The sequence below is a fragment of the Corvus hawaiiensis genome, unplaced genomic scaffold (assembly GCF_020740725.1).
Source record: "Corvus hawaiiensis isolate bCorHaw1 unplaced genomic scaffold, bCorHaw1.pri.cur scaffold_32_ctg1, whole genome shotgun sequence".
Taxonomy (NCBI): Eukaryota; Metazoa; Chordata; class Aves; order Passeriformes; family Corvidae; genus Corvus; species Corvus hawaiiensis.
In genome coordinates, this window is record NW_025963366.1 from 231,965 (window position 1) to 247,995 (window position 16,031).

Consider the following 16,031-nt stretch of genomic DNA (forward strand, 5'->3'; position numbering starts at 1 on the left):
GGCACCTGGGTGAACACAGGGGCAGGGTTGGTGGTGTTGCAGTTTTCCCTGTAAGTAACTTCTTTGTCTTATCCCTTCTGTTATCAATATTGTTGCCCTTCCTGTTTGTTCCTTATCTCATTGCTGTTCCCAGTAAATTGTTCTTATCCCAGCCCAGGATCTTTGTCTTTTGTGCTTTCCATGGGAGGCAGTAGGGGAGTGAGAGGCGCCACGGTTTTAGTAGGAGCATGAAATGGGGGAATATCATTCCTAAACCACGGCACAAGCAGTCAAAGGGGTTCCGTGGTGACATCCCAGGCTTTTCCTGGGATGATAAAAAGCCGTGGGCTCAGAGGCAGTCAAAGCCATTGCATGGTGACATCCCAGGGGACTTCATGTTGCTGGGGCATTGATCTGTCACAGGTACTCACAAGGGCTCCACGGTGACATTCCAAGTGTCTCCAGGCTGCTAAAGAGCCACGAGGTCACTGGCAGTGACAGAGGCTCCACGGTGATATCCCAGGGGTCTCTAGGCTCCTAAAGATGCATTAGTCACACACAGCCACAGAGACTCCACGGTGACATCTCAGGGGTCTCTGGGCTGCTAAAGACCCGGTCACAGGGGTTTCATGTGAAATGCAAAGGGTGTCTTCTTCCAAAGGGCCATGAGCTCACACATACTCACAGGGGCTCCATGGTGACAACAGACGTGTCTGTATGCTGACAAGGAGCCGGGATGTCACAGTCAGTGACAGGAGTCCAGTGGTGAAATCCCCGTGCTCCTAAAGAACCGTGAGGTGACGGACACTCACAGGGGTTCCATGGTGACATCCAGGAGTCCCCAGGCTGCCCTAGAGCCGGGATGTCACAGACACTCACAGCGTGCCTGTCATGGGCAGAGTGGGAGCTTCAGGCGATGTTTATTAGAGAAGCTGCCACTGGGTTATGAGGTGCAGAAGGGACCCCCAAACACTCCCCATAGATCCCCAAATCCCTCCAGGACCCCCAGGCTTTCTAAACTCCTTCAGTGAGGGGAGCCTGGGAACGGCCGGATCCAATCCCAGCCCCAGATTTTGGCAAGGGTTTATTGTTTTTTGGCAAGGATTGGACAGGTGGAATTGAAGCTTTATGTAAATTGTCCCACGGGATGAGTAATAGCAAACCAGATCTATTTATATAAATACAGATCTAATTGATTACCCTCATGATTAGAGAAAAAGATCTTAATCAGAATTATTTACTGCACAGTATAGGAGCTGTAACAACTATTACAATCTAGTGCTCTAGGACGCAATTTTGAAGCACTTGTATTAAAGCAAAACCAGTCCTTAAGCAGAGATTGATGTCACTCACCCAGATCAATGACCGTAGGCAAATGTCTGTGACTCGGCCTTGAGCAGTGACCTTGAGGAGTGTCCCCACTCCAGGGAGGGATCTCCACCACCCCCAAGAAGGGAAATGTCAGAAGACATTGCCATTAAAATTTGGGACGGGGCTTTTCTAGTCTGACGTGCTGCCCTGTCAGTCAGATGTGCCCAGGCTGTGCCAACTCCACAGCTCTGGAGAAGCTCTCAGTGGCGTCACTTGGTTGGTTGTTCCTTTCTCCAGGGATTTTACCAGCTCTGCCACAGCTGCAGCTCCCTCTGAGGATGTTGAACTTTGAAATGGAGGAGTCAGGCTGGGTTCTGCATTCTTCACCCCAAAAGCAGCGGGACCTCCCTTCTGCATTCCCCACTGGGGGCTCTGCAAACAGGGCCTTGTTGGAGCTGTTTGAGCCCATTCCAGGCAGAGCCTCCTGCTCCAGCAGGAACTGCCTTTCCTGTGCCATGACCAGGGCAGACCCTGCTGCAGGAGGAGCCCCAGGCCAGCCCAAGACATTGAAGGCCTCAGTGCAGAGTGCCGGAGTGGGAGCTGTGCCAGGGAGAGCCTGAGACACCAAAGGCACCTTGGCAGCAGCAGCTCCTTGCAGGGCATGGCCAGAAGCCTCCCTGGCCAAGCCGGCCCAGTGGCCACCATGGCAGAGCTGCTCCTTCAGGGGATGATTCTGGCTGGGCTCTGCTCCACCCCACAGAGTGTGAGCTCAGCACTGAGTCTGGCACAGCCCCTGTGCCTGAGCCCTGCACAACCTCAAGGTCACCTGCGGCAGCCTGGCTCTGTCAGGCCCTGGGGCAGGGCAGAGGGAAAGGCCAGAGCAGGGGCTGGCTTTGGCTGCTCAATGTGGGCTCCAGCAGAGATGAGGAGTTGAGCGAGTTGAAAATGAGGTCACTGCTGTGACATGGGCCTGACTGACAAATGATTGGTCTCAGGAATATCTTGGGGACAAGGTGTTCATCACAAAACCACTCATCCCTGCAGAGACAAGACCAGGAGAGAGGAAAGGGGAGAGCCAGGCCCAGGGGACAGGGCTGGAATGGTGATGGCTGTGAGGTCACTGCCACTGCAGCAGCCTGGCTGGCCCCCAGCAGACATTCTGGCCAGAAGCTTTGTGAGGTCACGCAGCACATCAGAGAACCCCCACAACAGGAATTCCATCCTTGGGGAGTGGAGGGGTTGGCACAAACCTCCTGACCTTGAAGAATTTTGGGATGGAGCATCGCTCTCTGGCTTGCATGGTTGCAGTTCTGTGCCACTCTCACTGTCAAATATTTCCTCCTTAGATCAAATCTAAATTCCCCCTCATTCAGTTTAAAGCTATTGCCCCTTGTTCTGTCACTGCAAGGTTTGGGAAAAAATAACACTCCATTTATCTTGGACCTCAATCACTATGTTTCCATTTTCAAAGACCTTAGAGAGAACCCAAAAATCTCCCAAGATGGGCTTTGGAGGCCTCATCACAAAACCAGCAGGTGGAAGCTGAGGGCCCTGGGCTCAGTTCTGTGGAGACTGAGGACAGAAGAGAAGTAGCCTGGGAGGGCTTGGAGGGAGGTTTCAAAGATGGAGGAGCTTTTCTTCATTGTATAAAACAGCCTGACAAAGAAATAATGGCACCAAGGGCAGCTGGGCAGCTCCAGACTGGACACCAGGAGAAAGGTCTTTCCCTCCCAGGGAAGTGCTGTGCTGCAACACGTCCCCCAGAAGGAGTCTGGAGCAGCCCAAGGCTTTGTGTGCCCAGGCAGAGGCAGGCAGGACGCAGAGCTGCCAGCAAAGGAAGGGGCCGGCAAGTTGGAGCAGCCGGGGGGATGAGGACAGCCTGCAGGGACAGAGGCGCAGGGCAGGGACAGCGTGGGACAGCCTGGGCTGCAGAGGGCAGAGGGATGGGCAGCAGCTGCAAGGCCCTGACAGAGCCAACTTGTGCAGCACTTGGGCCACGGCTGCTGGCCCTGGCCCTGAGGCCAGCAGGAGACAAGTGACCCTTGCAGCCCTGGGGCCTCAGTGCCTCCTTGTCCCTGCTCAGTGGCCTGGCAGGGGCCACCCCATGCTGCGTCTTCTGTAAAAACAATTGACAAGAGGGTCCTCAGCACAGGAAAGACTCGGAGGTCGTGGAACACTTCCAGAGGAGGCCACCAAGATGCTCGGGGGACTGGAGCAGCTCTGTGACAGAGACAGGCTGGGACAGTTGGACCTGTTCAGTCTGGAGCAGAAAAGGCCGTGGGGACACCCCAGTGTGACCTTTCAGACTTCAAAGCACCTCCTCGGAAACATGTGGAGAAATGTTTCCGGAGGGCCTGTGCCAAGGGGACAAGGGGAGATTGTTTTCAACTGAAAGAGAGTGGGTTCAGAGCAGAGAAAAGGGAAAATTCTAATGCTGAGAGTGGTGAAACACTGGCACAGATTTGCCAGCGAGCTGGTGGATGCCCCGTCCCTGGAAACATTCCAGACCACATTGGACGGGGCTCTGAGCATTCTGATGGAGTGAAAGATGTCTCTGCTGCCACCCAGAAGGAGGCCCTGCCCTGTGGTGTCGGCTACCGGAGTGGTCGCTGTGTCTTGTAGGATGCAATTCCCCCAGGGAGCAGAGGGAACACACAGCACCACTGTGAGCAGGAGCATCCTGCCATGGAGACGGGAATATTCTGGATGCAGAGGCTCAGGCTGCCCTGTTTGGCTTCTGTGTAGATGGAGACAAGTGTCAGAAGAGACTGAGAACCAGGAGCCCCCACCGTGTCTCAGAGACCCCTTGATTCCCTGAGGCCCCACAGTGTCACAGCTTTCTCCTTTGGGCCACGAGGTCGCACGGTGTCACAGGATCCCTCTGGTGCCATGAGCCCTTGTGGTGTCACAATGGTCCTTGGTTCCACGAGGCCCCACATTGTTACAGAGTCCCCTTTCTGCTGCGAGGTCCCACATTATGTCAGGGTCGCCTTGGCTCCATGAGGCCCCACATTGTCACAGGTTCCCCCCTTTCTGCCATCAGGTCTCACATTGTCCCAGAGTCTCTTTGGTTCCATGAGGCCCTGCAGTGTCACAAGGATCCCTGGGAACCACGAGGCCCTCAGGGATCACAATGGATCCTTGGTTCCATGAGGCCCCACAGTGCCCCAGGGCCTGTGGATTCCACAAGATCCTGGAGTGGCACAGGGTTCCTTTGCTTCCATGTGTCCCCGCGGTGTCACAATGTCCCCACGGTTCCAGGAGGCCCCGCAGTGTCACAGACGAGCAGCACTGGAGTGGGAGCAGCACCAGGGGAGGTTTTGCAGCTGCACTGGAACAGCAGCAGCAGCAGCAGCCACAGAGCAACAGTGGAACAGCGGTGGAATGCAAGTCCCGTGAGGAGCGGCTGAGGGAGCTGGGGTTGTTTATCCTGGAGAAGAGGAGGCTCAGGGGGGACCTTCTCACTCTCTACAACTCCCTGACAGGAGGGGGCAGCCAGGTGGGGCTCGGTCTCTTCTCCCAGGGACCAGAGACAGGACAAGAGGACACAGCCTTGAGCTGCAGCAGAGGAGGTTTAGGCTGGAGATTAGAAAGAGTTTCTTCACAGCAAGGGTGATTGGGCATTGGAATGGGCTGCCCAGGGAGGTGGTGGAGTTGCCGTCCCTGGAGGTATTTAAGGAAAGACTGGATGTGGCACTTGCTGCCATGGTCTGGTGACAAGGTGGTGTTGGGTCATAGGTTGGACTGGATGATATCACAGGTCTTTTCCAAGCTGGTTAATTCTGGGATTCTGTGATTCAGTGCAGCAGTGGTGGAACCTTGGTGGAAAAAGAGTGGGAAAGGCCCCGCAGCTGTGGAGCAGCACCTGAGATGCCCAAGCTGCGGGACACAGAGCGGGTCTGAGCGCTGTGTCCTGTGGGAGCTGGCCCCACACACCAGAACCATGCCCGTTGGTCTGACCCAGAGCAGGGGGCAGCGGCAGGAATTGCTGCTGGGCTGCGGAAGGCGCAGATCCAGCGCGTTTGATGGTGACTCGGGGGTTGGATCCTGGCTGTTGGCGGCCACCTTTGGTGGTAGCGGGACACTTTCAGTTGATCTGAAGTCATGAACTCAGGAGAAAGTCAGCACAAAAGGAATCAAGTGGCCTTTTCTGCTGCAGGGAAACACATCTTGGTAGAGGTTTAATGATTTCTGATGTAGGAAGCAAACGGAGTCAATTTTTGGCCTGTGGTTTTGTTGTAATCCAGGGACAGTTTCCAAAATGATGCAATTTGTGGTGAAAAACCAGGAACGTGCCTCAGCATCGGGATGTTGCACACTGAGTACAGAGCTGTTTGTGGTGGTTGTGATCAAGAAAACAATTGGAATTCTTGTCCCTATTTCACTCTTTCTCCCTCTCTCTCTGGGAATGAGTCTCCAACACTCCCTGCAGCTCTGCTTTCCATGATCTGCTCCTCTGGAGTTGGGCTTGGCCAGCTGAGCAGCGGGAAGAGGGTGGATAATGGACCATTCCAACTGCAGACTTTCTTTTTGTAGCCTCTGGATTTCCAGCGTTTAGAAATGGTCATGTTTTAAACTGTCTGACCAAATCCCACAGGTCTGACTTCTGCCCTGGCAGAAAACCCTCCTGTGGCCCTGTTTGGGAACGGACCCTCGGAAACACCTCACTGCAGATGACTTTTGGTTGGTTTTGCTAAGAGATGACAAGAAGATCAGCACAAGGAGGAAGGCTGAGGGAGAGGGAAGGACCAATTCCTTCCTTTTGTCTTCCCATTGGAAAGTCTCCTGCAGAGGTTGTGCTGCAGCCAGAGACTTGCCGGGCCAAGTGCTGAGGGAAACGATTCAGCTGAGGCACTTGAGGCATCTTGTCCCCAGTTTGTAGCCCTGGATCTGGGAGGGGACTCAGCTGCTCCCCCTGCACCCCACAATCCCCCTGAAATGGGGGATTCCTCCTGCCTCTGCCAGGTGCCCCTTATCCATCCCTAGCCTGGGTGCTCCTAGTCTGAGCTCCCATGGTCATTCCTGGTGGTGGGGAGCAGGAGGGAGGAGTTCAGAGCAAACCTGGGAGGTGCCAGCAGGCTCAGAGATGTGTGGAGGTGACAGTGAGACAGTGATGGGATGTGCAGATGGTCACGGGGCCAGGACAACACCTCGGGGATCAACTTCTTGGAGATTTGGGGGAATTTCCTTTGGAAAACACGCCCGGACACAGACACATGGACACGGAGTGTAAATTTGCTGAAGGGGTTTATTGGCCATTTGAGGAAAAAGGCCCAGGGCTCACAGGGGATCAGGCGATTCCTCCAGGGATGATCATCATCTCCTCATTCCACGGGAGGGGGACAGGACATGGTTTTCCCCACCTGGTTCAATCTAAAAACACAGACATCAAAATGTGATCCCCCTGTGTCCAATGGGATGGGAGAGGGTCCTCGTCCCCATGCCTGTCATGAAGGAGAAGGGAATTGGAGCCCTGGATAGACCCAGGACAGGATTTTGCTCCTCAGATCCACAGAACCCCAAGACCCCCCCAAGCCCCAGGATGCCCCAAAATCTCCAGGTAATCCTGCTGCCCACATGGGGACTGTCGGGTTCCCAACAGCTCCCCAGTGACAAGGAAAGACTTAGGGGCCGCTCTGTCCAGCACACTTGGGACACGGATCTGGGACAACCCCCCACCATGTCCCTTTGCCGTCCCCAAGTTCTGGCAACACCCAGCAGGTTCTGGGATCCCTCCAGAAACCCCCAGGACCCTCTGGGGCCACGAGACCCCCGAGTGTTGCTCACCTATCCATGTAGAGCAGCAGCCAGGCGCTTCTGCTGCAGAAGAGCCTCCAGCTTTTCATCCAGAGCAGGCTGGGGACAAAGGCAGCGTTAGAGACACACTGGGGGCATTGGGCTGCACTGGGAGGAAAAGGGAAAGCAAAGCAGTCCTTGGGGAAGGGGCCTGCGGGCAGCAATGGGGTGCAGGAGCTGCTGTGCTCCTGCCCAGAGGCAGTGGGGTCCTGGCCAAGAGGCACAGCTGGGGCAGGGGCTGTGCCCTGGGCCTTGCAGAGGGTGCTGGGGGGCCTGGGATGGGAATGCAACAGGGGCCCTGGGCAAGGGGTTCCCTGGGAAGGATCCGTGGGGCAGGGGAGGTGTCTGGGGTGTCAGCAGGGCTGCACTGGGCTGTGCTGGGGCAGCATGGGATGGCCTGGGGTGTGGTGGCCGTGCGAGGGGAGGGTCTGACACCGGCAGAACTCCTGGTACCCACTTAAGGTGTCTTCAGGATGTCGACATTGTCTACATCCACCTGCAGAGAGACCAGGAGATCTCGCTGGTCACTGGGATGTCCCCAGTGCCAGCAAGGGATGGGAGGAACCAAAGTGCCCCCCAATTACCAGAGGGGATGCCCTCCAGTCCCAGCCCCCCACTCACCTCCTGGAGATCATCTTGGGTTCCTTCCAGGAGTGCCTGGGAAAGGACAACAAAGGCTTGGTCTGGATTGGACCTTGTGGGGCTGAGGGGGGAACACGGGTGCAGGGAGCAGGGCGGAGGCAAAGGGATGGGAATTCAGGGCCTCCAAGGAGATCTGTTTGGAGCTGGGGGAGACCCAAAGACACTGACCTGGGGTAAATTGAGGAGCCAAGGGACGTGGCTGGGGCCGTGGAAGGGGCACGGTGTAAGGTACAGGGCAGGAGAAAGGAATTGTGGTGTAGGGACATGGGAGTGCAAGGGAGGGGCTTGGTGGGGAAAGAAGAACGGGGATGGGCAAGGACAAAAGCGACAGGACTGAGAGAGGGTTTGGGAGCTGGGGGTGAGTCCAGGAATGGTATCAGGAGACAGCGCTGCAGTGGCCAGGAAGAAAGGCAAAGGACTGGGGGGGGCATGGAAGGAAAGGGCTTGGGAATGGTCAGTGGGAGGGCGTTTGGGGAGGCTGGCTAGGACATAGAGGAGAGAGCCGGGAGGAAATTCCTGAAGGGACACCAAAAGGGTGGGATGAGAGGCCAGAAAAGGCAGGGTGTGGGGACCTGTTTGGCTGGTGCCTCACCTTGGCCTGTGCCGGGAGGCACAGCAGGATGGAGAAGAGCAGGGCCACGCTGAGCACAGCCACCTTCATCTTCCTCTCGCACTGGGCAGCGCTGGCTGAGGCTGCACCGGGCCAGGAGCACCTTTATCCCTGCCGGGACTCCTCGCTGCACCCTCCCCGACAGCCCCCAGGCCAAAGCCCGGCTTGGCACAGCCCCCAGCCCTGGCCACAAGCCCGGCCCTGGCACAGAGTCCATCCCACCTGCGGCACGCATCCAGCCCCCTTGCCTGGCATCCCTCCAGCTTCCTGCACGGGGCAGCTGCCCCTGGAATGGCCCAGGCACCTGCGGGGGCCAAGGCCCTGGGGGGGGTAGGGAGCCAAAGGCAGCTGGGGACCCTGTGGGGACAACCCCCACTCCACCACAATCCATCCTCCTGCAGCCCCCACAGCCAGATCCCCCATCTCCCGCTGCCCCTTCCCTCCCAGAGCTTTCCCTGTGGGACACCCCAGAGCTGAGCCCAGTCCCAGACCCAATATGTGGGAGAAGAACAGTGTCATGGGCAATGTGATCAACCCCATAACTGGGATCTCCAGTCACTGGAGACACTGGGGAGCACTGGGGAGCACTAGGGAGCACTGGGGGTGGTGATCAGCTGCATACAATGCTGAGGCTTGGGGAATTACTCAGGTGTGGCACTTCCTAAATTCACACCACCTCGTTTTCTTGCATTGCAGGCCTCAAACCAGTCCCATCTCCAGCCCCAGAGCAGAGTCCAGAGGGGAAGATGCCCTACCCAGACCCTCACACTGTCACACCTGGGCACACCAGAGCACCTGGGGCCCGCTCTGCACAGCTGCCCCACACATGTGTGCTTCCAGGACCCCATCTGTGGGATATGCCCACCTGTAATACCCATCCCCAACAAGGCTCAGACGCCAGCACTGTCCCTGCCTGGGACATGCCCACAGCTCCCCAAGTCCCTTGTCCCCACAGAGGGTCTCTGCAGTTCCCTGGCCCTGGGCCCAGGCCAGCGCTGGACCTGAGCAGGAAGTGCCCATCCAAAGGGAAGTGGAGAAAGAGGAGCTTGTCCCCAGGCAGCCACTTGGAGCTAATTGGGCAAAGAGAGGTGTCCTGGGAGGAGGAGGGATGATGGTCCCCTGCCAGCATCTCTGATAAGCCCTGTTTGCCCAGGGCCCGAGGCACCAGGAAGACATTCAGACATTTTGGGTTGAGGGGAAGTCTGTGCATAGAGGAGCTGAAGGCAGCCTGGAAGCCTGGGCTCCCTGCAGGCCTGGCAGCAGGGAGAGCCTGTAGAGGGGGGCAGAGCTGGGGACACAGGAAGGCAGAGCCATGGGAATGTCTTTGTTTCACCATTCCTTCTCCCTGCTCTCCTGGGTCAGAGATTCCTGAGGGCTGAACTTACCCTTCAAAAATGGCAACTCCACCACTCCCCTTCCTGTCCTGCTTTTCTGAAACCCCTGGAGCCATTCCCAAGAGCACTGCAACCATGGAGCCATCCCTCCATCTCTTGGAGACATCCAAGTCTCACAACCGCACATCTCTCAGTCTCTGGGTTTTCTTCCCATCCCTCATGATTTGGGATCCAGGCCCTTCAGCGAGGCATTGGAGAGTGTCTGTATCCCAGGAGGGATGCAAGAGGACACCCCCTTGACCTGTCTTGTGGCCATTTCCTGGGCTGCCTTCCTTTCCTGAATTATCCCCATGGGATCCTTGTCTTGCTGTCTGGGTGCTCTCTGGAACTCTGCCCTTCCCCTGTCGTTGCCAGTTTCAAGTCCTCCTTCCCAGGCTGGCCGGAACACGGGTGTCCCGTTTCTTGAGAGGGATCTGGTCTCTCCCAATGAGCCCCCGAGCTTCCAACAGGCTCCCACGGTTCCTCTGCAAACTCCTCCTCTGTCTGAGATGTGCCACATTCCTTCCAGCTGTGCTTCCCAGACCCATCCACTTCCAAAACCATCGAGCAGCCCCTGGGACAGGAAAATCCTGCTCTGGTTTAGTGATCTGCCTAGAAAGGTGTGAGGAGAAATCTTTTGAGGACACCCAAGCTGCAAATCAAAGGCTGTGGGTAAAAATCTGCTTTGGGTTCTGAAGCCCATGGGAGCCTTGCCTGAGGCTCAAAGATTCCCAGTGTCTCTTGCTTTGTTCTCAGGTGGATCCAGATGCCTGTCCCAGCTTCCAATGTTGCCTTTCCCTGGTCTTAAAATTAAGAACCAAACACGGTTTAAGGGAAAAAGGCTTTTTACCTTGGTATTTATTTAAGGATCTTAAGGTGCATGACTTCGTCCAGGTGGAATGCACCAAAATGCACATGGAAATGCACCCAAAATGCCCACACACGATGGATCGTGTGTACAATTTATAGACCTTGCAAATTAGCATATCTATCAAAGATTCCCCAATGAGAAGCTTAAATTAATAGTGTGATATCCCCCCATCCTGAGGAATTCCGCCCTGGATGGCCCTATCTTAGTTTGCAGAATATGTTCTAGGGAGGACCTTGGTTTCTCAGGATAGCATAGGACTTTCTGGCCCTAAGTGTGAGGCTTCCAAGATGTTTGTTCTCCTGGCTTAACGGAATATTAGGACTATGCTAAATTATCAGGCTTAAGGAACTACAAGTATGCATGCTAAAAGCACTGAGGACACATAAAAGCTATATAAAAGGGTATGTAAAAGGTATAGATAAAAAAGGCAAAAAATCATCATGGCATCACCAAGAAGGAAAAACCCACAGGGAAGTGATTCCCAAGAGCTGTCCCTGGCTGTGATTCCTGTTTGACATTCCAGGGCATTAGTGAAGGGTTCTGCTTCTCTCTTTCCCAGGGACACTGTGGGTCCATCTGAGATGTGTTGTGGGCCAGCTGGGAAAGCATTTCAGGCGCCTGCCTTGACTCTTTGCTCTGGAACTTGCCCAAGGAGCTGCACATGCCTAGGAAGGCCAAGATGTCTGAATGTCTTCATGGTGCCTTGGGCCCTGGGCAAACAGGGCTTATCAGAGATGCTGGCAGGGGACCACCATCCCTCCTCCTCCCAGGACACCTCTCTTTGCCCAATTAGCTCCAAGTGGCTGCCTGGGGACAAGCTCCTCTTTCTCCACTTCCCCTTGGATGGGCACTTCCTGCTCAGGTCCAGCGCTGGCCTGGGCCCAGGGCCAGGACATTGCAGAGACCCTCTGTGGGGACAAGGGACTTGGGGAGCTGTGGGCATGTCCCAGGCAGGGACAGTGCTGGCGTCTGAGCCTTGTTGGGGATGGGTAGTACAGCTGGGCATATCCCACAGATGGGGTCCTGGAAGCACACATGTGTGGGGCAGCTGTGCAGAGCGGGCCCCAGGTGCTCTGGTGTGCCCAGGTGTGACAGTGTGAGGGTCTGGGTAGGGCATCTTCCCCTCTGGACTCTGCTCTGGGGCTGGAGATGGGACTGGTTTGAGGCCTGCAATGCAAGAAAACGAGGTGGTGTGAATTTAGGAAGTGCCACACCTGAGTAATTCCCCAAGCCTCAGCATTGTATGCAGCTGATCACCACCCCCAGTGCTCCCCAGTGCTCCCCAGTGTCTCTAGTGACTGGAGATCCCAGTTATGGGGTTGATCACATTGCCCATGACACTGTTCTTCTCCCACATATTGGGTCTGGGACTGGGCTCAGCTCTGGGGTGTCCCACAGGGAAAGCTCTGGGAGGGAAGGGGCAGCGGGAGATGGGGGATCTGGCTGTGGGGGCTGCAGGAGGATGGATTGTGGTGGAGTGGGGGTTGTCCCCACAGGGTCCCCAGCTGCCTTTGGCTCCCTACCCCCCCCAGGGCCTTGGCCCCCGCAGGTGCCTGGGCCATTCCAGGGGCAGCTGCCCCGTGCAGGAAGCTGGAGGGATGCCAGGCAAGAGGGCTGGATGCGTGCCGCAGGTGGGATGGACTCTGTGCCAGGGCCGGGCTTGTGGCCAGGGCTGGGGGCTGTGCCAAGCCGGGCTTTGGCCTGGGGGCTGTCGGGGAGGGTGCAGCGAGGAGTCCCGGCAGGGATAAAGGTGCTCCTGGCCCGGCGCAGCCTCAGCCAGCGCTGCCCAGTGCGAGAGGAAGATGAAGGTGGCTGTGCTCAGCGTGACCCTGCTCTTCTCCATCCTGCTGTGCCTCCCGGCACAGGCCAAGGTGAGGCACCAGCCAAACAGGTCCCCACACCCTGCCCTTTCTGGCCTCTCATCCCACCCTTTTGGTGTCCCTTCAGGAATTTCCTCCCGGCTCTCTCCTCTATGTCCTAGCCAGCCTCCCCAAATGCCCTCCCACTGACCATTCCCAAGCCCTTTCCTTCCATGCCCCCCCCAGTCCTTTGCCTTTCTTCCTGGCCACTGCAGCGCTGTCTCCTGATACCATTCCTGGACTCACCCCCAGCTCCCAAACCCTCTCTCAGTCCTGTCGCTTTTGTCCTTGCCCATCCCCGTTCTTCTTTCCCCACCAAGCCCCTCCCTTGCACTCCCATGTCCCTACACCATAATTCCTTTCTCCTGCCCTGTACCTTACACCGTGCCCCTTCCACGGCCCCAGCCACGTCCCTTGGCTCCTCAATTTACCCCAGGTCAGTGTCTTTGGGTCTCCCCCAGCTCCAAACAGATCTCCTTGGAGGCCCTGAATTCCCATCCCTTTGCCTCCGCCCTGCTCCCTGCACCCGTGTTCCCCCCTCAGCCCCACAAGGTCCAATCCAGACCAAGCCTTTGTTGTCCTTTCCCAGGCACTCCTGGAAGGAACCCAAGATGATCTCCAGGAGGTGAGTGGGGGGCTGGGACTGGAGGGCATCCCCTCTGGTAATTGGGGGGCACTTTGGTTCCTCCCATCCCTTGCTGGCACTGGGGACATCCCAGTGACCAGCGAGATCTCCTGGTCTCTCTGCAGGTGGATGTAGTCAATGTCGACATCCTGAAGACACCTCAGGTGGGTACCAGGAGTTCTGCCGGTGTCAGACCCTCCCCTCGCACGGCCACCACACCCCAGGCCATCCCATGCTGCCCCAGCACAGCCCAGTGCAGCCCTGCTGACACCCCAGACACCTCCCCTGCCCCACGGATCCTTCCCAGGGAACCCCTTGCCCAGGGCCCCTGTTGCATTCCCATCCCAGGCCCCCCAGCACCCTCTGCAAGGCCCAGGGCACAGCCCCTGCCCCAGCTGTGCCTCTTGGCCAGGACCCCACTGCCTCTGGGCAGGAGCACAGCAGCTCCTGCACCCCATTGCTGCCCGCAGGCCCCTTCCCCAAGGACCCCTTTGCTTTCCCTTTTCCTCCCAGTGCAGCCCAATGCCCCCAGTGTGTCTCTAACGCTGCCTTTGTCCCCAGCCTGCTCTGCGTAAAAAGCTGGAGGCTCTTCTGCGGGTGAAGCGCCTGGCTGCCTCTCTGGATGCCTAGGTGAGCAGTGCCTGCAGGGAGACGGCTGGGGCCAAGGCCCCTCTCATGTCCCAGTGGGCACCAGAGGTCACCTTCTGCGAATGTCTTTCAGGATTGCAAGTTGTGGGGACAACCGTGTCCTTTTCCCTACTAGTGGAATGAGGAGATGATCATCCCTGGAGGAATCCCCTGAACCCTTTGGGCCCAGGGCCATTTGCCCCTGACTAATCAATACACCCTTTTGGCAAAGCTACGCTCTGTGTCCGTGTGTCTGTGTCCGGGCGTGTTTTCCAAAGGAAATTCCCCCAAATCTCCAAGAAGTTGATCCCCGAGGTGTTGTCCTGTCCCCGTGACCATCTGCACATCCCGTCACTGTCTCACTGTCACCTCCACACATCTCTGAGCCTGCTGGCACCTCCCAGGTTTGCTCTGAACTCCTCCCTCCTGCTCCCCACCACCAGGAATGACCATGGGAGCTCAGACCAGGAGCACCCAGGCTAGGGATGGATAAGGGGCACCTGGCAGAGGCGGGAGGAATCCCCCATTTCAGGGGGGTTGTGGGGTGCAGGGGGGGCAGCTGAGTCCCCTCCCAGATCCAGGGCTACAAACTGGGGACAAGATGCCTCAAATGCCTCAGCTGAATCGTTTCCCTCAGCCCTTGGCCCGGCAAGTCTCTGGCTGCAGCACAACCTCTGTAGGAGACTTTCCAATGGGAAGACAAAAGGAAGGAATTGGTCCTTCCCTCTCCCTCAGCCTTCCTCCTTGTGCTGATCTTCTTGTCATCTCTTAGCAAAACCAACCAAAAGTCATCTGCAGTGAGGTGTTTCCGAGGGTCCGTTCCCAAACAGGGCCACAGGAGGATTTTCTGCCAGGGCAGAAGTGAGACCTGTGGGATTTGGTCAGAATGTTTAAAACATGACCATTTCTAAATGCTGGAAATCCAGAGGCTACAAAAAGGAAGTCTGCAGTTGGAATGGTCCATTATCCTCCTGCTTCCCGCTGCTCAGCTGGCCAAGCCCAACTCCAGAGGAGCAGATCATGGAAAGCAGAGCTGCAGGGAGTGTTGGAGACTCATTCCCAGAGAGAGAGGGAGAAAGAGTGAAGTAGGGACAAGAATTCCAATTGTTTTCTTGATCACAACCACCACAAACAGCTCTGTACTCAGTGTGTAACATCCCGATGCTGAGGCACGTTCCTGGTTTTTCACCACAAATTGCATCATTTTGGAAACTGTCCCTGGATTACAACAAAACCACAGGCCAAAAATTGACTCTATTTGCTTCCTACATCAGAAAGCAGCCAGCTTAGAACTGGTGTGGACCAGGGGAATCCGACTGTTTAATTAAAACAAAGCATCGCGAAGGCCCGAGGCGGGTGTTGACACCATGTGATTTCTGCCCAGTGCTCTGAATGTCAAAGTGAAGAAATTCAATGAAGCGCGAGTAAGCGGCCAGCGTAACTACCATCTTCTGAGGAGATACCTGTTACGAAGTGGGCACTGCTGCAAAGGTCTCTCCTCCTCATGGTACCACTGTATGCCCTTTGAAGTGTAATGAAGCCGACTTCTGCCCCGGCATGGTATCATTGGAATCTCCAGTCAACAATCTCCTGCTAAACAGTTGAACAAATTTTATGTAAGGACCGTGCAGCTTTTTACCCGAATTCCGGCCCAGGGATTGGTGCCTGGCAAGATCCGGTAATTTATTGAGAGGTCTACTGCCGATCTTATTCCTCCTCTCCTAAAATTTTGGACACTTTAACTATCCGGATCTCTAAAATGTGTCCATCGATACGCCTGTACCAGGCATTGACCGGCACCCAAACTTCCCATTTTGATTGGGTGGACCTGGCATCTAAAACTTTTAATCTAGATTCCTTGTGTAAAAACAGGGCCTACCTGTGCTCTCTAAATTTACCATCTGGCCTCCCTAACTTAGCAGAAAATGCATTTGAACTGCTGACACTGGAGTTTTACACATCGGGTGTGTTTGACACTAAGGAGTGTGTTTGTTTTTCCACGGTTTGGGAGGGTTTTCCCAGGCTATGGGAGGTGTAAGAACATCTTAAAACTCAACCAAGTGTGGGAGAAGACAGCTGTCTCCCGAGACTTTTTGTACTAAACAACGGGGGAAAAAGCAGCAAGGAGAGGGAAGGAACATTGGAAACATTGCCTCCTGAGCTGGAGCACAACCTGCCAGCAACATCCCCACCCACATCTCTAAGTTTCCTCTTGCGTGACTTTTGAATAGGTTCCCACAGAGGGAGGAAACTGGTAATTGCCCTTGTTCCCCAGACCAACTTATCAATGTTTCTGTTCCTCATTCTAAGCACAGCTAAGCAAACATACAAATGACAG

General features: G+C 55.9%; 3 long non-coding RNA genes across 3 annotated transcripts; 2 read left to right on the top strand and 1 right to left on the bottom strand.

Annotated features, from left to right (window-relative positions):
- Positions 1 to 683: 683 nt before the first annotated feature.
- Positions 684 to 15,120, top strand: LOC125321026. Its single transcript, XR_007201403.1, has 3 exons — positions 684 to 694; positions 10,491 to 10,498; positions 14,979 to 15,120. It is a non-coding gene; the product is annotated as an uncharacterized LOC125321026 (long non-coding RNA).
- LOC125321025 lies at positions 6,524 to 7,115 on the bottom strand. Its single transcript, XR_007201402.1, has 2 exons — positions 7,078 to 7,115; positions 6,524 to 6,663 (listed from the first exon to the last, which is right to left on the bottom strand). It is a non-coding gene; the product is annotated as an uncharacterized LOC125321025 (long non-coding RNA).
- On the top strand, positions 12,405 to 13,928 carry LOC125321015. The gene is made up of 5 exons (XR_007201391.1): positions 12,405 to 12,453; positions 13,031 to 13,066; positions 13,192 to 13,230; positions 13,628 to 13,696; positions 13,788 to 13,928. It is a non-coding gene; the product is annotated as an uncharacterized LOC125321015 (long non-coding RNA).
- Positions 15,121 to 16,031: the final 911 nt, after the last annotated feature.